The following is a 24,153-nucleotide window of genomic DNA, read 5'->3' as shown; positions in this document are numbered from 1 at the left end:
AGTTGGTTCCATGCATGGGTGGAGATCAACCAGAAATGTGGATAGAGGGCTTTTGTGGAAACCATTGTCTGGCTCTATCTCTTCTAGGATTCCCTGTTTATAGTTTCCTATTCACTTTTCTGATTCTTAGCACCAGAAAGATTGTATCCTCTGCAGCTACATGTTTTGGGGGAATTGCCCTTAGTTCCAGGTCCAAAGGCAAAGAGATGAGAATTTCCTTCTACAGCTTTCACAGTTTCCTTTCCTCCAAGTGAACATAAGCTCTAACTGGAATCTGCTCTATTTCCTCCCCAGTACTTTAAGGTATTTGCTTTTGTATTATGTTCAGGTTTCACAGTTGTTGTTGTTGTTGTTTTTAATAGGGAGGGAGGTCATTTGGTAGAATGTTAGTCTATTACACTAAGAAGCAGAAACTCAAAAACTCCCATGGTGTTAGCAAAGAGCAGACTAACTTCCAGTTGGTTTTATTGCTGTTTAAAAATTCTCTGTAGGCACAAACCCCATATTGTTTGCATGCATGCTAGACTGCTTCAAACATAATCCCCTAACCCCTAGCATGCCACAAAAACAGAATTAATATTTTCACCCAGTTTAGAATAAAATGTAATGATATAAAAAGTGTAAACACACTTTTTGAAATTAAATCCACCCAATTTCAAGAAAATATGAGCTACTTAATTGCAACTTGATATAATTTCATTTGAATTAGGGTTTCTAAAATACTTGTATATCATTATATACAACAATATGTTTGTGATTTTTTTTTAGGTGGTAATAATGATTAGAACTGTTTCACTCACGCCCCATTTGGCCCTGCTTATCTTTAAAGGTATATATATCAACCTGGAGTTACTGGCACACTCTTTGCAATGTAGCAAACTGCTTCAAAAAGGAAGTCTGCCCATGTGCACTGGTTTCTAACACTCATTAGCGATAAGTTGATCTCTTAACCATTTAAATTATGCTTTTGAATTTCCTTTGTGAGATAAAGTATCATGAGTTGATCTGTGCTTTTAAAACTATCTTTATTTTGGTGGTGATATTTATAGGCATAGTTCATAAACATAAGGAATTATTTCAAATGTTCTAAAATGTCATAAACAGACAATCACTCTTGCTGGCCTTCATGGAGCTCACACCCATTGCACCATGCCCTCACAGGAACCACAGAGAAGTCCTGATGGGGAAGCAGTCCTGCCACCTACGCTTTCTGTGATAAGGGAGAAAGTGGAGACTTGGATTGGAGCGAGAGAAAGGCAAACAGTGATCAGCAATTTGCCTGAGGAGACAGAAATCACGAAGTGAGTATTTTTGCTCCTGGTTTGGCACTCTGTGGGAATGGAAGGAACCTAGAGAATAAAGAGGAGAGGAAGCTGGAAATTGGGATGTTTCACCAAATCTCTCCTTTCAATCTTATTTTCAGTAGTCTCCTGATTTTTTTCCCATGTGATTAGTCCACATTTTCTTTGTGTCCTCTAAGGTATCACTGGAATTTAGTCCTTGTGTTGGCTAAAACCCTTTATCAAGTACTACAGCCACTGACATTATGGAGGGACTCTAAAGACACAATTTGGAGAATTGGAATGTTTCTTTCTCACCTGTATTCTTCTCTTGTCCTACAAAGCGTCATCTGAATGCCGGCAATGACTTTACACAATTTGATGAAGTTTTAGCATTGTCTGTGCTTCTATGTGGAGGACATGATTAAATGATGCTTTTCTTGTTAAAAAAAAAAAAAGGAAAACCTTGTTTTCCTTTATTACTGATGCTTCTCATTACACAGCACACTTCTATAATTTTATATTTACCCATATGACTGAAAAGCTATTTTTCTATCAGTCTCTTTTAATTTTCCAAATTTCTACTCAATTAAATAGTGCTTAGAGCAGTGCTTTTGTGGTTCCCCAGAGTGCTTTATTTCAGTGAGTTTCAATAAGTGTTTCCATTTTTTTTAAGCAAAATTAATATTATTACACTTTACCGTTAAAAAGAGATATGCCACAAAGCATTTACCTGTCAGAGGGTAAATCTGATTTTTAAGCAACTATTATTTCATTTTCCTATTAAATTCCAGGAATAATGAACCCAGTATGAATTTTATATCATTTCCAAACAAAGCAAAGAAAGGACTTATTACATAAACAGACTATAAGTAACAATAAGCAACTCTATAATAACTACAAAAAGTAAAACCTGCTCATTAGACATGGTGCTAAAATGAAACAAAATGTAAGAATGATTTAATAAGGAAAGAATTTTCAAAAGAAAAAATCCATATTCGTAACAGAATTTGAAATACAGTTTTTAAAAGCAAAATGATTAAAAATTAGATGAGAAAAAGTCTCATAAGTTAATGAAAAAAATTTTGGAAAACAAAGATATTCCGAACATATTAAATGAAGAAAGAATTTGTAATTTACACATAGGAGATTATGGGAGTCAAGGTTTTATGATCTGAAAAGATCAGTGGTTATCACTGGACTGGTCAGAGGTAGGTAAAACTATCAACATACACAGCAACAGTTCATTAGGATCTGTGTTCCCACCAAATATCAAGTCGAATTGTAATCTCCAATGCTGGAGGAGGCACCTGGTGGAAGGTGATTGGATCATGGAGGGAGTTTCTCTGGAATGGTTTATCACCATCCCCTTAGTACTGTCCTCACAAGAGTGAATGAGTTCTCTTGAGATCTGCTCCTTTAAAAGTGTGTGGCACCTTCCCCCTCTCTCTCGCTTGCTCCTACTCTGGCCATGTGATGTGTGTGCTCCCTCTTCATCTTCCATCATGATTTTAAGTTTCCTGAGGTTTCCCCAGAGGCTGAGCAGATGCCAGCATCGTGTGTCCTGTACAGCCTGTGAAATCGTGAGCCAATTAAATCTCTTTCGTTTATACCCGGTCTTAGGTATTTCTTTATAGCAATTTGTGAGTAGACTAATACACTCACTGTTAGTACTTGCAGGACCACAGTATATATTGTGCATGGTAGAAATAAGTCCTCAAAAACAGAAAACCAGAAACAAATTTGGTCAGCAGATGTTTAAAACTGAAGTAAAAATGTTCTTCTCCTATATTTTCCTAATTTTTAGATGAATGCCCCCATCCTAAGTAAGCCCGTAATACATGATACTGGCCAAGGAAATTACCTTTTTGAACCTCAGTCTGAATGTCTCTGACATGGACAATTGTCTGCCTCATAAAGGTAATGAGGGAGATTGTTAGATAATATTTGTGGAAGTGCTCAGATTTGGAGATCAAGAAATGTTAGTTGTTTGCAATTTTCTTTCTTGTTAAATCTGGTATTCTATCTACATTTAGGGAACATGCAAATCAATACAGACTTACAGATCTCATAAACTACACATATTTAACTTCCTAATTTTTATTCCACATTTAATCTTACCTTGCAATAGATTGTCTTGTAGTCCCCTCCATTGAAATCCAGGCTTTAATTTCTCTAAATTGTAATAAGAGGACAGATGTGGTAGCTCATGTCTGTAATGCTCACACTTTGGGAAGCCGAGATGCGTGGATTGCTTGAGCTCAGGAGTTCAAGGCCAGCTTGGGAAACACAGCTAAACTCTATCGCTAGAAAACAAAAACAAAACCAAAAATTAGCTAGACATGGTGGCATGTGCCTGTAGTCTCAGCTACTTGGGAGATTAAAGTGGGAAGACTGCTTGAGCCTGGGAGGTTGAGACTGCAGTAAGCTGTGATCGTGCCACTGCACTCCAGCCTGTGCAACAGAGTGAAATCCCATCTTAAAAAAAAAAATTTGTAATAAGAAATTCATATAGAATCACTGTTCATTCTGCTTACTTATGACTCACAATAACATTTATACCATTTTTAACTCCTTACAATGACTATGAAAATATGACAGAAAGTGATTTGGTGGAAATATCAAAGGAGAAATGACCCTTTTTCTCTCCTACAGGACTCCACATACATGACCTGTACTTAGAAAAAAGTCCTCCACATCTCTTGCCCATTTCTAGGATAAAATTTGATAGTGTCAGATATAAAAGAAGTATCAGAGAGTCAGTAAATAATAGGACCAAAATGATATGAATCAATAAACAAACCAAATCTGATTTGGCAAAAGAGTAAGTTAAACATAATGATTTGAATTTTGCTTGACATGTCAGAATATCTTTTTTTACATTAGAAAAATATTTCTTGATGTCTTGGAAAACAGATTAAGGATGATCTTCCTTTGATTGCCCTTGTGTACAAATAGGAATTCTCTTGACAGTTTTATCATATGTTGTTTAATCATTCGAAGTAAACAAAATCAGCTTTTCTTTTGTTTTAATATTTTGTCAATACATGCCTGCTTATTAGTTTATCCCAAAAGACATTTGAACTAAATTTCAAGCATAGTAATAGTTAGGTTGTGTAAAACAATATAATAGATATGTCTTACTGGATTACAGTCTACTTTAATTTTTACAAAAGTAGACACAAATGTTGGACCCATTTAAGTAAATTCCGAAGAGCAGCAAACTTCATTCCATTTCAGGAAGGAAAACATGTCACAGCATATAGCAGACTTTGAATAATAACCTTAGCTACTGGTTGGTAGTGATAATTCCTGGGAGCACAGGGGGCTGTTCATATATTCTGTGTACCTGAGTATCAAGGGCTACCACTGATTGCTGTGCAGGCCTGGTAATAAATGACAAAGGTGAGCGATATAAATACATTTATAAAGATAAGAAACAGCAAAACATATGCAATAATATTGACTCTTTTGGGAGAAACTTTATTTTAGGTTACTCAAAAACTTCCAAATACCTTTAATAAGTTAGAATTTGAGAACTTGTGGGGATATTTGAAATTATCTCATACCAATTCCTCCTTTTACAGAGCATAAACATAGATATTGGACAATCTTTTAGAGTATTTATTTTTGTCTTGTTTGGTCTGAGAGAGACTGAGATGTTTAGGAGTTCAAAAAGTATTGTTTCCAATAATTTCTCCTTGTTTCTTTTAGTTTTGCTTTTCATATTTGAATGCATTCTGCACAAACTCCCTCCCCCACACATAGATGAATTCAACATCTAGAGTTTCAAGAGGAGTATATCATCATTAAATATTAAAATATTTAACAATAATTAATAAAATGCACTTTGATCCCATGGATACATTCTTTTATGGATCCTCATTTGCGATTAATTTTGTCACTGTGATGGTTAATACTGAGTATCAAATTGATTGGATTGAAGGATACAAAGTATTGATCCTGGGTGTGTCTGTGAGGGTGTTGCCAAAGGAGATTAACATTTGAGTCAGGGGGTTGGGAAATGCAGACTCACACTTAATCTGGGTGGGCACAATCTAATCAGCTGCCAGCATAGCTAAAATATAAGTAGGCAAAACAAAACAAAACAAAATGTGAAAAGAGAGATGGGCCTAGCCTCCCAGCCTACATCTTTCTTTCATGCTGGATGCTTCCTGCCCTCTAACATCAGACTCCACGTTCTTCAGTTTTGAAACTCAGACCGGATCTCCTTGCTCCTCAGCCTGCAGACGGCCTATTGTGGGACCATGTGATCGTGTGAGTTAACACTTAATAAACTCCCCTTTATATATATGTCTATTTCATTAGTTCTGTCCCTCTAGAGAACCCTGAGTAATACAGTCACCCTTTTCTATGTTTCTTTTTTTGCCTGTTGACTTTTTGCTCATTAATTTTTTTTTAATTTTAATTTTAATTTTTTTTATTATTATACTTTAAGTTCTAGGGTACATGTGCATAACGTGCAGGTTTGTTACATATGTATACTTGTGCCATGTTGGTGTGCTGCACCCATCAACTCGTCAGAACACATCAACTTGTCATTTACATCAGGTATAACTCCCAGTGCAATCCCTCCCCCATGATAGGCCCTGGGGTGTGATGTTCCCCTTCCCAAGTCCAAGTGATCTCACTGTTCAGTTCCCACCTATGAGTGAGGACATGCGGTGTTTGGTTTTCTGTTCTTGTGATAGTTTGCTAAGAATGATGGTTTCCAGCTGCATCTATGTCCCTACAAAGGACACAAACTCATCCTTTTTTATGGCTGCATAGTATTTATGGCTGCATATGGTGTATATGTGCCACATTTTCTTAATCCAGTCTGCCACTGATGGACATTTGGGTTGATTCCAAGTCTTTGCTATTGTGAATAGTGCCGCAATAAACATACGTGTGCATGTGTCTTTATAGCAGCATGATTTATAATCCTTTGGGTATATACCCAGCAATGGGATGGCTGGGTCATATGGTACATCTAGTTCTAGATCCTTGAGGAATCGCCACACTGTTTTCCATAATGGTTGAACTAATTTACATTCCCACCAACTGTGTAAAAGTGTTCCTATTTCTCCACATCCTCTCCAGCACCTGTTGTTTCCTGACTTTTTAATGATTGCCATTCTAACTGGTGTGAGATGGTATCTAATCATGGTTTTGATTTGCATTTCTCTGATGGCCAGCGATGATGAGCATTTTTTCATGTATCTGTTGGCTGTATGAATGTCTTCTTTTGAGAAATGTCTGTTCATATCCTTTGCCCACTTTTTGATGGGGTTGTTTGTTTTTTTTCTTGTAAATTTGTTTGAGTTCTTTGTAGGTTCTGGATATTAGCCCTTTGTCAGATAAGTAGATTGCAAAAATTTTCTCCCATTCTGTAGGTTGCCTGTTCACTCTGATGGTAGTTTCTTTTGCTGTGCAGAAGCTCTTTAGTTTAATGAGATCCCCTTTGTCAATTTTGGCTGTTGCTGCCATTGCTTTTGGTGTTTTAGACATGAAGTCTTTGCCCATGCCTATGTCCTGAATGGTACTACCTAGGTTTTCTTCCAGGGTTTTTATGGTATTAGGTCTAACATTAAGTCTCTAATCCATCTTGAATTAATTTTCGTATAAGGAGTAAGGAAAAGATCCAGCAAAAATCACAAGCATTCTTATACATCAGTAACAGACAAACAGAGAGCCAAATCATGAATGAACTTCCATTCACAATTGCTTCAAAGAGAATAAAATACCTAGGAATCCAACTTACAAGGGATTTAAAGGACCTCTTCAAGGAGAACTACAAACCACTGCTCAGTGAAATAAAAGAGGACACAAACAAATGGAAGAACATACCATACTCATGGATAGGAAGAATCAATATCGTGAAAATGGTCATACTGCCCAAGGTTATTTATAGATTCAATGCCATCCCCATCAAGCTACCAATGACTTTCTTCACAGAATTGGAAAAAACTGCTTTAAAGTTCACATGGAACCAAAAAAGACCCCGCATCGCCAAGACAATCCTAAGTCAAAAGAACAAAGCTGGAGGCATCACGCTACCTGACTTCAAACTATACTACAAGGCTACAGTAACCAAAACAGCATGGTACTGGTACCAAAACAGAGATATAGACCAATGGAACAGAACAGAGTCCTCAGAAATAATACCACACATCTACAGCCATCTGATCTTTGACAAACCTGAGAGAAACAAGAAATGGGGAAAGGATTCCCTATTTAATAAATGGTGCTGGGAAAATTGGCTAGCCATAAGTAGAAAGCTGAAACTGCTCATTAATTTTTACTTGTTGTTTTGTTTTATGTGTATACTATAAAAAGGGGACAAGGTTGTAATTTAGAAAATCTGAAAATATTTTCCTTTGGTTAGCTAATTTTATGTGGCTTTAAAAAATACACTAAATTTCTAATCTATCTTGAATTAATTTTTGTATAAGGTGTAAGGAAGGGATCCAGTTTCAGCTTTCTACTTATAGCTAGCCAGTTTTCCCAGCACCATTTATTAAATAGGGAATCCTTTCCCCATTTCTTGTTTTTGTCAGGTTTGTCAAAGATCAGATGGTTGTAGATGTGTGGTATTGTTTCGGAGGACTCTGTTCTGTTCCATTGGTTAAAGACTTAAATGTTAGACCTAAAATCATAAAAACCCTAGAAGAAAACCCAGGTAATACCATTCAGGACATAGGCATGGGCAAGGACTTCATGTCTAAAACACCAAAAGCAATGGCAACAAAACGCAAAATTGACAAATAGGATCTAATTAAACTAAAGAGCTTCTGCACAGCAAAAGAAACTACCATCAGAATGAACAGGCAACCTACAGAATGGGAGAAAATTTCTGCAATCTATTCATCTGACAAAGGGCTAATATCCAGAAATTACAAAGAACTCAAACAAATTTACAAGAAAAAAAACAAACAACCCCATCAAAAAGTGGGCAAAGGATATGAACAGACACTTCTCAAAAGAAGACATTTATGCAGCCAACAGACACATGAAAAAATGCTTATCATCACTCGCCATCAGAGAAATGCAAATCAAAACCACGAAGAGATACCATCTCACACCAGTTACAATGGTGATCATTTATAAGTCAGGAAACAACAGGTGCTGGAGAGGATGTGGAGAAACCGGAACACTTTTACACTGTTGGTGGGAATGTAAACTAGTTCAACCATTGTGGAAGACAGTGTGGCGATTCCTCAAGGATCTAGAACTAGAAATACTATTTGACCCAGCCATCCCATTGCTGGGTATATACCCAAAGGATTATAAATCATACTGCTATAAAGACACGTGCACACGTATGTTTATTGAGGCATTATTCACAATAGCAAAGACTTGGAATCAACCCAAATGTCCATCAATGACAGACTGGATTAAGCAAATGTGGCACATATACACCATGGAATACTATGCAGTCATAAAAAAGGATGAGTTGATGTCCTTTGTAGGGACATGGATGCAGCTGGAAACCATCATTCTCAGCAAACTATTGCAAGAACAGAAAAGCAAACACCGCATGTTCTCATTCACAGGTGGGAACTGAAAAATGAGAACACTTAGACACAGGAAGGGAAACATCACACACCAGGGTCTGTTATAGGATGGGGAGAGCGGGGAGGGATAGCATTAGGAGATATACCTAATGTAAATGATGAGTTAATGGGTGCAGCACACCAACATGGAGCATGTATGCATATGTAACAAACCTGCACATTGTTCACATGTACCCTAGAATATAAAGTATAATAAAAAAATACACTAAATTGTTGTTTCCTTTGATTGGTCTCTTTTTATAATATTATGATTTCTTTGTCTCTAGAATTTTTCCAGTTTTGAAGATATATGTTTGTGTTCAAATCTACTAGTTGTAGCTTTTATATTTTTCAAAATATTACTTTTGCAAGAAGCATAGGCATAACAACTATCAACTGTCAAGACTGGATTTCAGGGCATGTGAAATTTGGAAACAGAGGAAACTGGGTTTAGTATAATAGTGGTATTTTGACAGTAAAAACTGATCTGCCATCTCTGGTAACAGCACACAGAATGTACTTCTAAATTCAATCATTCACTCACTAAATTCATGATTTTGCTACAACAGCATACTACTACTTAGACTGTCATTTACTTAATATTTTTGTTAAATCAACTTATTTTTAAAAATATAGTTTATAGCATTGCCTTAAGCAATAATATCTATGAAATTGTGGTATTTTAATGACAGGTTACTTATTTAAAAATATGTTAAAGTAAATCCATCACAATTAAAATGAAATATTGTTCACACGAGTATCCTATAAAATAATCTTATACACCACATGTAGTGTAATACTGATCTAGCTTACATTTCCCTTATTATCAAAGCATAAACAGGGAAGGGCATGGGTGCAAAGAAAATGCAACAGACAAAATAATTTATCTTCATTGGCTTATACGTTATTTATTTATAATGTGTACATCATCTTTCATTTTTATTCCTAATATTTTACTTTGTTTTATCTCTTCATTGGTTTTAACCTTGCTGAAATGTTATGTATTTTGTAGGTTATTTTAGAAATAGGCCTTAAAATTAATTTTAAATACTAATGTTAAAATGGCTTGTATTTCACTAATTTCTATATTTACCTTTTCAAAATTCTTTCTTTGGCCTTTAGTTTGTTAATCTTCTTCTATCTTCTCAAGTGGAATCTTTAGTTCTTTCATTTTTATTTCCTCTCTCTTTAGTATAATTTTAGTCACATTTCATAAATTTCAATATACAATAATGGGTTAATTTCTAATTAGTTTGTAACTGATAGTTTGATATTCTCTTTATATAAATAATTGCTTAGGATGCTGTATTGTTTTTTGATTTCTGTTTTCAGAATTTTCAATTAGTTTCATTTTATTTGTTTATCCTTTATTAAATTCTAGCACTTTGCATTGTAGCAGAGGATATTGTTACTACATTATTTATTTTAAATATTTATTACATACTAAGTTTCAAAAAAACTCAACAAATCTTTGATAAATATTAATGGATGTAAAAAAAGTCTTCTCAATTGTTACTAATCTGATTGACAGTTTTCCAAAAGATAAAGAAAGTGGGAATCCTCCCCAAATCATTCTATGAAGCCAGTATCACCCTAATACCAAAACCAGGAAAGGATAAAACTAAAAAAGAAAACTACAGACCAATATCCCTGATGAACATAGATGCAAAAATCTTCAACAAAATACTGGCTAACTGAATCCAGCAGCATATCAAAAGGATAATCTACCATGATCAAGTGGGTTTCATACCAGGATTGCAGGGATGGTTTAACATCTGCAAGTTAAAAAATAGGATAAACCACATAAACAGAATTAAAAACCCAAATCACATGATTTTCTCAATATATACGGAAAAATTATTTGACAAAATCCAGCATCCCTTTATGATGAAAAATCTCAGCAAAATCGGTATAGAAGGGACATATCTTAAGGAAATAAAAGCCATTTGTGACTAACCACAGCCAACATTATACTGAATGGGAAAAAGTTGAAAGCAGTCCCCCTGAGAAATGGAAAAAGACAAGGGTGCCCACTCTCACCACTTCTATTCAAGATGGTACTGGAAGTCCTAACCAGAGCAACCAGACAAGAGAAAGAAACAAAGGGCATCCAAATCAGTAAAGAGGAAGTCAAACTGTCACTGTTTACTGATGATATGATTATATACCTAGAAAATCCTAAAGACTCATCCAGAAAGCTCCTAGAACTGATTAGTTAATTCAGCAAAGTTTCAGGATACAATTCTAGCACAATGTACACAAATGTACACAAATCAGTAGCCCTGCTATACACCACCAGTGACCAAGCTGAGAATCAAATCAAGAACTTAACCCCTTTTACAATGCCGCAAAAAAAAAAAAAAAAAAAAAAACTTAGTAATATACTGAACCAAGGAGGTGAACGACCTCTATAAGGAAAACTACAAAACACCACTGAAAGAAATTATAGGTGACCCAAACAAATGGAAACACATCCCATACTCATGGATGGGTTGAACCAATATTGTGAAAATGCCCATACTGCCAAAAGCAATCTATGAATTCAATGCAATTCCTATCAAAATGCCACCATCACTCTTCAGAGAATTAGAAAAACAATCCTAAAATTCATATGGAACCAAAAAAATAGTCCACATAGCCAAAGTAAGTCTAAGCAAAAGGAATGAATCTGGAGGCATCACATTACCTAACTTCAAACTATACTATAAGACTATAGTAACCAAAACAACATGGTACTGGTACAGAAACAGGCATATAGACCAATGAAACAGAATAGAGAACCCAGAAATAAAGCCCAATAGTTACAGCCAACTGATCTTCAGTAAGGCAAACAAAAACATAAAATGAGGAAAGGACTCCCTATTCAACAAAAGGGGCTGGGATAATTGGCAAGCCACATGTAGGAGAATGAAACTGGATCCTCATCTCTCACCTTATACAAAAATCCACTCAAGATAGACCAAATCTAAGACCTGAAACCATAACAATTCTGGAAGACAACATTGAAAAAACTCTCCTTGACACTGGCTTAGACAAAGATGACTTCATTACCAAGAACCCAAAAGCAGACACAACAAAACCAAAGATAAACAGATAGGACTTAATTAAACTAAAAAGCTTCTGCACAGCAAAAGAAATAATCAGTAGAGTGTTTAAACAGACAACCTACAGAGTGGGAAAAAAATCTTTGCAATCTATACATCCAACAAAGAACTAATATCCAGAATCTACAAGGAATTCAAACAAATCAGCAAGAAAAAAAACCAAACAATTCCATCCAAAAGTGGGCTAGAATAGACCGTTCTCAAAAGAAGATATACAAATGGCCAAAAAACATATGAAAAAATGCTCAACATCACTAATTATCAGGGAAATGCAAATCAAAACCATAGTGTGATACCACCTTTCTCCTGCAAGGATGGCTACAATCAAAAAATAAAAAACAAATGTTGGTGTAGATGTGGTGAAAAGGGAACACTTTTACACCATTGGTGGGAATGTAAACTAGTACAACCACTGTGGAAAACAGTGTGGAGATTCCTTAAAGAATTAAAGTATGTCTACCATTTGATCCAGCAATCCCACTACTGGGTATCTACCCAGAGGAAAAGAAGTCATTATACAAAAAAGATACTTGCACACCCTTGTTTATGGCAACACAATTCACAATTGCAAAAATATGGAACCAGCCCAAAAGGCCATCAATCAACAAGTGGATAAAGAAAATGTGGCATATATATACCATGGAATACTACTCAGACATAAAAAGGAACACAATAATGGCATTCACAGCAACCTGGATGGAATTGGAGACCATTATTCTATGTGAAGTAACTCAGGAATGGAAAACCAAACATTGGATGTTGTCACTCATAAGTTGGAGCTAAGTTATGAAGAGGCAAAGGCATATGGGCCAGGTGCGGTGGCTCACTCCTGTATTCCCAGCACTTTGGGAGGCCAAGGTGGGGGATCATGAGGTCAGGAGTTTGAGACCAGCCTGGCCAACATAGTGAAACCCCATCTTTACTAAAAATACAAAAAAAAAAAAAAAAAAAATGTTAGTCAGGCCTGCTGGCAGGCTCCTGTAATCCCAGCTACTTGGGAGGCTGAGGCAGGAGAATCGCTTGAACCCAGGAGGCAGAGGTTGCAGTGACCCGAGATCATGCCATTGCACTCCAGCCTGGGCAACAGAGTGAGACTCTGTCTTAGAAAAAAAAAAAAAGAATGATACAATGGACTTCAGGGACTTGGGGGAAAGGATGGGAGGTGGGTGAGGGATAAAATACTACACATTGGGTACAGTGTACACTGCTCCGGTTTGTGGGGGTGGGCAAAATCTCAGAAATCACTACTAAAGTACTTATACATGTGACTAAACACCACCTGTTCCACAAACACCTATTGAAATTCAAAAAAATTCAAAAAAAAGTTAAACAAATAATTAAGTAATAAAGTAAAAAAAGAAGTTTTTTCCACAGGGTAAAATATCTTGATATTTTTAAAGAAAAAATGTCAAAATATTTCAGAATATGTGTTACTTTTTAATTGTTCTGAGTATTATTTTAAATAATCTCTATCTATATATCTAAGTCCTGTATGAATTGGTATATTTGTAAAATGTATATAATAACAGTACCTCCCATAGGCTTATTTCTAGTATTAAATGAGTTAGCTTATGAAAAGCTCTTAAAACAATACTTGTATATAGAAAGTGCATTAGCAGCAGCAGCAGTATAAAAATTTATAAACACAGCACATGGAGAATCAGTATAGCATGGTATAAGTTTTAGATTCATATTGCCTGTTTCAGCTCAGGTTCTCTGGAAACTGGACTCAGAGAGAGATTTTTAATAGAGGAAGCTTATTGGAATGAGGTCTCTGGATTACTAACCCTGGATGTGAGGGAAGCCAAATTGGGCAGAGAGAGAGTTTGCACTGTCAGGTAATCAAATCAAAGGCCTCAGCCCAGTCCCACAGGTATCTGTAGAGCTAAGATGGTCCCCAAATTGTCTCAGATTGAGGCAAGAGGGTGTGGCCTTTACAGCACTGTGAACATTCATCAAAATTTATTGAAATCACTCATCTTAGGATGACCTCACTCCTATTTTCATTGTTACAGATTTTTATATTAAAAAAATTTATATTTAAAAATTTTATTTATCATTATTGTAGCGGTGACTAAGAAGTCAGCAGAAATACGTTTTAAAAATAAGTCTAGCATTTTTAATCAAAAATTTATTTTAATGTTTTTCATTGAGATGCTATTTCACCATCTTTAATATTAATAGTGTTAAGTAATTTAAATCATGTCATGTGTGTGTACTCTGTAACCTTTATAGTGTGAGTTATCAGTTTCAGACAAATTTAGGTTAACATACGCTACTATGAAACTGGAGTCCTCTAATTGTCTTTTGATTTTTATGGGTTTGATTTACATACCCGATGCCATCATATTTTTTCCTCCCTGTTTCTTGCTGGCTAAATATGACATTCTTTGCTCCATTGTTTTTCTTCTACTGGTTTGGAAGTTATATCTGTTTTGGAAGTGATATCTACTTTCCTATTGTGTGTTCTTGTTAAACTACCACAGCCAAGTTCATGTTTTTAAGTTTTATTAGTGTCTAGAAGTAACTGAGTGTATGTATTCCCACAATAAAAATGAAGTCTTAGAATTGATTTCTTTTATAATTCTGATACATTTCTGATTTAAAAAGATGCATCAATTTCTGTGGTTGACAGAATACCTCCTCACCTTCTTCCATCCCCTAACGTTCATGTCATAATCCATGGAGCCCGTGAATGTTATCTTACATGGAAAAAGGGACTTTGCAGATGTGATTAAATCAAGCGTGTTGAGATGGGGAAGTTACATTGGGTGGGCTCGATGATGGAAGGATAAAAAGCAAGGAACAGTATGCCATTTTTCTATTGCTGGTATAAGATATAACCATACATTTAGTAGCTAAATGCAACACAAGTTTATTGCTTTACAGTTCTGGAGGTCAGAAGCTGAAATGGCTTTTACAGGGCTAAAATCAAGGTGCTAGCAGAGCTGCATTTCTTCTGGAGGCTTTAGAGGAGAAAGTGCTTCCTTGCTTTTTGCATGTTCCTTCTGGTGGCTCTAGGGGAGAATTTTTTTACCTTTTCCAGGTTCTAGATACTACCTGCATTCCTCTATATGGCTCTTCTTCCATCTTCAAAGTGTCACTCCAACCTTACTTGCATCTTCACATTGAATTCTCTGACTCTGACCCTCCTGCTCTCCTTTTATCCTTGCAACTCCATTGGGCCCACTGGATCATCCAAGTTGATTTCTCCATCTCAGGATCCTTAACTAAAGACATCTGCAAAACCACCTTTACCATGCAAGTTAATATAGTTACAGATTTGGGGCTGTCCAAACGTGGACATCTTTGGAGGGCCATTATTCTACCTACCACAGATAGATTCTCCCTTAGAGCTTCTGGAAGAAACGCTATCTTTGATTGTGGCCCTGTAAGACTCAATTTAACATTTCTGAACTTCAAACATGTATAATAATAATTTTGTGTGGTCTTAAGCCACTACGTTTGTGTGGCTATGTCACAAAAGCAATAGGAAACTAACATATCTTCCTTCTCCTGTATAAATCGCCTTCTGAACACTTCAGTGCATTCAGTGCATTAAAAGCCAATCAGTCATTTTGGTTGGAAGTCAACTTTTAATCAGTTTTGTCCTAAAGTTGATTTGAACATGTGTCAGTTTAATTACCCTCTAGAATATGCAAATCATATCAATGTCATATCTATTAACATCTAAAGAAAAATCCATCTAGCAATGTTAATATGTGAAAGGATATTTTTTCATATTTGAATCATGTTCCATCAATTGGATTATCTTATTTGTGTGCTTAAGTAAAGGTGAGGAGGTGTTCTTTATTATACTAATAAAAATATGAGATACCTAGTATTTTACTGCATATAAGATAAAATATAAGCAATAAGATAAATATTGCTGCTAAATATATGCTGTAACTTTAAAAAGCTGGTGTCTTTTTATATTTATAGAATAAGAGCATGTTAATTTTCATGCTGGACAAAAATAATTTGATTTGCAATCAAAGCTGATGAGTTTTCACAACTGCCTTTGAAATAAAATATAGGGTACATTACAAAAATATACATATGTATGTATATAGTCATGCATCACTTAATGATAGGTATATGCTCTCAGAAACGTGTCCTTAGGCTATTTCATCATTGTGTGAACATTATAGAGTGTAGTCCCACAAACCTAGATGGTATAGCTCACTATACACCTGGGCTATCTAGTAGGGCTTATTGCTCCTAGGCTACAAACCTGTACTGTTAATGTACTGAATACTGTAGGCAATTGTAATACAATGGTAAGCATTTGTCTATCTAAGCATAGAAAAGTGACAAAGTGATTTAAAGTTGCATTTCCTGATGTGACTGTAATCAATATCAATGTTGCTTTTCCTGGCTGGGCATGGTGGCTCAGACCTGTAATCCCAGCACTTTGGGAGAATACAGTAAAAATATGGTATAAAAGATAAAAAATTGTACATCTGCATAGGGCAGTTAGCATGAATGGAGTCTGCAGGATTGGAAGTTGCTCCGGGTGAATCAGTGAGTGAGTGGTGAGTGAATCTGAAGGCCTAGGGCATTACTATACACTACTATTGACTTTATAAACACTGGACACTGAGGGGGCATTAATTTATAACATTAATTTTCTTTCTTTAATAATAAATTAACCTTAGCTTACTGTAACTATTTTTACTTTGTGAACTTTAAAAATTTTAAACTCTTTGACTCTCGTAAGAACACCTAGGTTAAAACACAAACATGTTGCACAGCTGGACAAGATATTCTTTCTTTATATTCTTATTATATAAATTTTTTCTATTTTTGAAATTTAAATTTATTTTTCTCTTTTTTTTGAGACAGGGTCTCACTCTGTCACCCAGGCTGGAGTGCAGTGGTGCGATCTTGGCTCACTGCAACCTCCACCCCTCTGGCTCAAGCGATCCTCTTACTTCAGCCTCCTGAGTAGCTGGGACCACAGGCATGCACCACCACATCCAGCTAATTTTTGTATCTTTCTTGCAAAACCCTGTCTCCACTAAGAAAATAGCATGGCTATTTTAACAATATTGCTTCTTCCAATCCATGAGTATGGAATGTTTCTCCATTTGTTTCAGTAGTGTCTTGTCCCCCTCTTTCACCTCCATGTTTGTATGTTTCCTGGGCTCAAGCAATCCACCCATCTCAGCCTCCCAAAGTGCTGGAATTGCAGGCATGAGCCACCATGCCCAGCCTAAATTCTTTTTTTTTTTTACTTTTAAACATTTTTGTTAAAAACTAAGACACAAACACACACATTAGCCTAGTCCTATACAGGCTCAGGATCATCAATATCACTGTCTTCCACCTCCACGTCTTATCCCACTGGAAAGTCTTCAAGGGGCAATAACACACACATGGAGTTTCCATTTCCTATAACAATGCCTTCTTCTAGAATACTTAATGAAGACCAGCCTGAGGCTGTTTTAGTTAGATTTTTCTTTTTTATAAATAGAAGTACACTTTAATATAATGATAAAAATTATAGTAAATACATGAGCCAGTAACATATTTTGTTATCACTATTAAGTATTTATGCATGATATATAATTACATGATATATTTTTATATTACTGGAAGTCTATATGTTTGATTACATCAGCATCTTTACAAACATGTAGGTGATGCACTGTGCTACATGTGGGTACTGCATTATGCTATGATGTCATGAAGTTACTAGATGATAGGGATTTTCCAGCCACATTATAATGTTATGGGACCACTATTGTATATGTGGTCTGTTGTTGACTGAAACATTGTTATGCAGTGCATGACCATGTGTATATGTATATGTGCATTGTACACACACATACACACACACACACTGCAGGTCCGTATGTTTCCCATGTCAGTTGATAATGGATGACAAGCATTAGTGCAATTTTACATAAGACTGTTTTTCATTGTATTATAAACATTTATCTTGCTTTTAATACTGAAAACTGAGTTCATCTGTTGGTGTTCCTTTTTAAGGTATTTGATAAATTTTGGAAATACTGAGACATTTCCAAAGAGCAATAGACTATATCATGTAGTTTAGGAAATTGAAGATAACTAGAGAAGCTTATGCAATCTGATAACATGGCTAATATGAAAGAATAGCAAATTTCTATGTTTCTAAGTTTTCTAAGTATAATAATTACAAGTATTATACAATTTTAATAACATTAATTAATATCATCAATTGGATCTTAAGTGCCTTTTAGTACAGGAAGATTATTGTAATTCTCATTATAGAATGATTCATAGTTTCATTAATGATTCTGTTCTACTTGAAGAATTAGAGAATAAAAGAATAAAATGTATATATAGGATACAGCATCTAGAATGCATTAGCTTAAAATATTCATCACCATGCAACAATATGGTTATCCCTGTGTTATTATTATTCCTTGTTATAGAGCTTTTCCAGCTCTTAAAGTTCCAGATCTTGTAGTATTGTAAATTTTAAAATTCTGAAAATATTTAAATTTGAAAATATTGGTTTTTATAGGGAAATGTGTTGTTTAGGAAACAGCATGTGAACAGTTTTATTTAACAACTAGAGGAAAATGTAAAAAATGCACTTTCCTGAAAGGCAACCCTTATTTTGATTCATTAGAACTTTAGTAGTCATGTATGATTATTGTAATAATGAAAACAAACATATAAAGCCAGGGCTCCTGGAGAGGTGAAACTCCAGGGGAAAAAATTCTATAGTGAGAATCATACAAATCAACTTGCAGCTTTGTTCTGGAGAAAGTAGAAAGACACCCCTGTTTCCTCATAATGACAGGTCAGCTGTCACATGAGTGGGAACAAAGTGTACACAATTATGATGGTTCAAATAAACTCTGAAGAAGAAAGCCTGAAAAGGTAGTTTAAATTTAAAGCCAACTGGTAGTTCCAGAAGGCATCTGATAAAAACAGATGCATATTTTGTCTGTAGGAAATTCTTAAATGTAGGCTTCGGAAAATTTCCAAAGTTATGTCTTCCAGAGGAAAATGAGTTCACAATCAAACATCTCAAAATAAGTAAGAAAATAATTCACCATGACTAGGAATCATTAGAAAAAATAAATATTTACCCACAGAGACTAAGTCTTAAGATTATCCCATACACTATATAAAATAAATATGTTCACAAAATCAAGGTACAAAAATCAGTAGCATTTCTATACACCAATAACATTCAAGCTGAGAGCCATATCAAGAATGCAATCTCATTCACAATAGCCACACACAAAAAATAAATACTTAGGAATCCAACCAAGGACGTGAAAGTTCTCTACAAAGAGAACTACAAAACATTGCTGAAAGAAACCATGGATCACATGAACAAATGGAAAAACATTCGGAAAAACAACAGTCATGAAAAAATTAAAATATCTAGGAAACATACAAACATGGAGGTGAAAGGGGGGACAAGACACTACTGAAACAAATGGAGAAACACTCCATACTCATGGATTGGAAGAAGCAATATTGTTAAAATAGCCATGCTGCCCAAAGCAATTGACAAACTCATTGCTATTCCTATGAAACTGATGGCAGCGGTGGGCCATCTGGAGCAGCTACTGCCACTGTGCTGGGGCTGCACCCTTCATGGAGCCAGTTGGAGCTGGGAGCAGGCAGAAGCCCCACCCTCCCAGATGCAGCTGCAGCCATCTAAACCATGGCTGCAGATGTTGGCCTCCCACTCCACAGAGCAGGCATGCAAACCCAGGCATACCTGCACTCTTGGGGACCTGGAAAGTGCCCCCACTGCTTTCTCAGAGCTACCCATTCTGCTAGCAGTTGAACACTAGTTGGGACACCCTGGCTGTGGAAAGGAGCTGCCCCTTGTGGGTTTCTTCTGAGCTGTTCTATCGCTAAATAAAGCTCCTCTTCGTCTTGCTTACCCTCTACTTGTCTGCATACCTCATTCTTCGCGGGCACAGGATGATAACTTGAGACCTGACAAATGAGGCTAAAAGAGCTGCAACACAAACAGGGCTCAGACATGCCCCTTGCTTGCCATGTTGGGGGTGAAGAGAAGGAAAGAAGAGAGCTATAGCCCTTCAGTGACTCCAGACCTGGGAGCTCCCTGAGCCAGGGCTGTCATTCCCTCTTTGAGTTCCTGGAGTCTCCAAGCTTCTAGGTGCCGCCATGTTCCTTGGTGTCAGCCGTGGAAGCTGCTTGCAGTGTGCCTGGTCCAGCCACGGCCTCATAGAGTGCCAACACCTGTGCTAGCACCTGGAGCTTCCTACCCTGCTGCAGCAGCTGGCATGACTGTTTGCAGCGGCTGGACCCCATGTTCACCCACACACCCCTTGCCATTCTGCGCCTTACCCTTTGCAGGCATAGGACTCAGGTTGGTAGTGTGAGCTGAGCACAGTCTGCCAGGCTGAGTGAGTGAAATGAGCCCAGTGGTCCCGAACAAAACTCAAGCAAAGGTGCCACCAGCCACAGAGGTTTCTGATCAGAAAAATGATACCCCAAAGATCCCATAACAAAACAACCAATGTCATTTTTCACAGAACTAGTAAAAACTCTGCTAAAATTCACATGGAACCAAAAAGAGCCCAAATAGCCAGAGCAATCAGAGGCAAAAAGAACAAAGTTGGAGGCATCACATTACTGAACTTCAAAGCATACTATAAGGCCACAGTAGCCAAAACAGTATGGTCCTGGTAGGAAAACAGACACACAGACCCATGGAACTGAATAGAGAACCCAGAAATAAAGCTGCACACCTACAACCATCTGATCTTTTACAAAGCTGACAAAACTAAGCAATGGGGAAGGACTCCTTAGTCAATAAATGATGCTGGGTAGCTAGCTAGTCATACACAGAAGAATGAAACTGGACCCCTACCTTTCACCACATACAAAAATTAACTCAATATGAATTAAAGACTTACATATAAGATTTCAATCCATAAAACAATTCTCGAAGAAAACTTAGGAAATACCATTCTGGACATTGGTCTTGAGAAATAATTTATGACTAAGTTCTCAAAATTGCAACAAAAACAAAAGTGACAAGTGGGACCCAATTAAACAAAAGAGCTTCTGCACAGCAAAAGAAACCATCAATAGAGTAAACAGAAAAACTATAGAACGAAAGAAAATATTTGCAAACTCTGCATCTGACAAAAATCTAATATCTAGAATCTATAAGAAACTTAAACAACTGAACAAGCAATAATAATAGTAACAACCTCATTGAAAAATGGGCAAAAAACATGAACAGACACTTCTCAAAAGAAGACATAAAAGTGGCCGACAAACATATGAAAAAATGATCATTATTAGTCATCAGAGAAATGCAAATCAAAATGACAATGAGATACCATCTTCCATAACTCAGAATGGCTATTATTAAAAGGTCAAAAACCAACAAATGCTAGTGAGGCTGCTGAGAGAAGGGAACACTTAAACACCATTGGTGGGGTGTGAATTAGTCCAGTCACTGTGGAAAGCAGTTTGGAGGTTTCTCAAACAACTTAAAATAAAACTACTATTTGACTCAGCAGTGTCATTACTGGGTATATATAAAAAAATTAAATGAGACACATACTCCCATATGTTCATCACAATACTATTCACAATAGCAAAGACATGGAATCAACCTAAGTGCCTTTCAGTAGTGAACTGGATAAAGAAAATGTGGTGTATACATACCATGGAATATGGCTATTAAAAAAAAGAATGAAATCATGCCCTTTGCCGCAACATGAATGCACATGGAGGCCACTATCTAAGTGAATTAACACAGGAACAGAAAAGCAAATACTGTGTTTACTCATTTATAAGTGGGAGCTAAACAGTGGGTACTCACAGACATAAAAATGGCAACAATAGACACTGGGGCTAATAGAGGGAGGAGGAAAGGAGGAGAAAGTTTGGAAAAGTAGCTATTGAATACTACGCTTAGTATCTGGGTGACTAGGATCAATCACACCCCAAACCTCCGCATCAAGCAATATACGCATGTAACAAACTTGCACATGTTCCCCCTGAATCTAAAATAAAAGTTGAAATTATAAAAAAATGAGAAAAAAAGTGAGAGCTAAGAATCAGAGTAGACAAAGTGGAAGAGAAGTTAGTGAACTAAAAGTTAAATGCAAAAAAGTATACTCAGGGTATAGTACAAAGATACGTAGAGAAAACATCATTATTAATATTGAAATAATAAAAACTTTCCCTTAAGAATGGAAAATAGTCAAGGGTGCATACTAATAACACTTTCCATCATTGGACTGAAGGTCCAGTTTACCAGACCTGTGAGGCCAAGGAAAGAAGGAATAAATAATTGGATAAACAAATATATTAGATATTTAAAAATTAGGAGAGAGGTTTAAAATTGTTATATGTATAGAAAATGCAAAGTAATATTAGATACATTACTTGATTTAATAAGAGATAAATTAAATACCAACCAAGTACACAAAATCAATTTGTATTTCTATATACCAGCAACAAACAAATACATGGGAAAAAGCCAATTAAACAGAGAAATGATGAAAGAGCTTTACAAAATCCAGTTAGATAATAAATACATCAAAAAGTTGTCAACCTTAGTTGCAATTGAAAAAATTCAAGTCAGAATTAATGAGAAACCATTATAACCACCAAATTAACAAAATTTAAAAGTTTGACAACATGAAATTTGGGTGAGAATGTGAAACTATTTGGAAAAAAACAAATCAGGCATTATCTTATCTAGTAAAGTTAAAAATACAGTACTTATTTTTTTACTACCTACCTCACACAAATATGGAGGAAACAGTTGAATAATTTTAAAAAAATGACATCAAACCATAGAAATAAAATTAATTAAAAAATGAAAAGTAAAAGGCCAAAAAAATGAAATATCAATGGCTGAGAAACATATAAACAAATGCCCAACCTCATAAGTAATTAAATGAAGGTAAATTAAGATAGCATTTTCACTTTTAAAGTTAGTAAAGACTACAAAGAAAAATACCAATTTTTACTTGGTTGTTATAAAATGAATGTTGCCACACACTACACATAAAACTGTTAATGGATACAACTTTCTAGAGTGTTATTTGGCAGTTATTATGAAAGTGTCTCATCTTTTGATGAAGTAATTTAACCTTTTAACTTAGAAAATAATAATAGACAAGTACAAGATTGACATGCAAGAATGATCCCTGAAGTGAAATTTTCAACAGCAAAATAAATTTAAAACTTTCAAAGCTACTATAAAAGGAGGACATTTGCTAAGTTATGGCGTATCTACACTGTGAACCATGCTTTACAATTCAATGTTGTAGAGGAATCCTCTCATGATTGTGGCATGACACAAACTGCTTAGAGAAAAAATGCTGGTATAGAACGATGCCAACACTGTTTAAATAGTACACATATGCATAAAATGGGTAAGATGTTTAGAACATTTATTGCTGTGTGTGAGATATCAGGCAGTTAGATAATTTATACTAGTCCCAACTTATGATAGTTCTACTCAAACTTTTTCAACTTTACGATGGTGCAAAAGTCACAAGCATTCAATAAACACTGTACTTCAAATTTTGAATTTTTTAAATTATAAAATGTTTTATAAAACAAGCTCTGTGTTAGATGATTTTGCCCATCTGCTAGCTAATGCAAGTGTTCTGAGCGTGTTACAGACAGACAAGACTAAGTTATGATGTTTGGTAGATTAGGTGTATTAAATACATTTATGATCTAATGGTATTTTCAACTTACAATGAGTTTATCAGGACATAAACCCATCATAAGTCAAAGAGAATCTGTGTTCTTTTTTATTTTCCAGATTTTCTATAATGTAATATTGATTTCATTCACATGAAAAAAATTATTTAAAATATATCAGGAAATTAATCTTACATATTGTCACCACAATGGCATTTCTAATATAATACTTATGTTTTTTTTCCTAACAAATAATTTTGGCTAGGTGTGGTGGCTCATGCCCATAATCCAAGCATTTTGGGAGCCGAGGTAGGAGGATCCCTTGAAACTAGGAGTTCAAGACCAGTCTGGGCAACATAGTGGGACCCTGTCTCTATAAAAAATAAAAAACTTAGCCAGGCATGGTGGTGCCACCTGTAGTCTCAGCTACCAAGGAGACTGAGGTGAAAGGATTGCTTGAGCCTGGGAGGTCAAGGCTGCAGTGAGCTGTGCTTGTGCCACTGTGCACTAGCCTGTGCACTAGCCTGTGCAACCCTGTCTAAAAAA

At 35.8% G+C, this 24,153-nt stretch overlaps 1 long non-coding RNA gene across 1 annotated transcript in view; it reads right to left on the bottom strand.

Annotated features, from left to right (window-relative positions):
- LOC140713078 (uncharacterized) overlaps positions 1-24,153 on the bottom strand; it is a 230,729-nt gene that overhangs the window by 150,614 nt on the left and 55,962 nt on the right. Inside the window, exon 4 of the long non-coding RNA XR_012094937.1 lies at positions 3,402-3,586. This is a non-coding gene — a long non-coding RNA (uncharacterized lncRNA). The remainder of the gene's footprint in view (positions 1-3,401; positions 3,587-24,153) is intronic.

Source organism: Chlorocebus sabaeus, chromosome 12 (genome assembly GCF_047675955.1).
Source record: "Chlorocebus sabaeus isolate Y175 chromosome 12, mChlSab1.0.hap1, whole genome shotgun sequence".
In the NCBI taxonomy this organism is placed as follows: Eukaryota; Metazoa; Chordata; class Mammalia; order Primates; family Cercopithecidae; genus Chlorocebus; species Chlorocebus sabaeus.
This window is presented reverse-complemented; position numbering and strand designations above follow the sequence as displayed.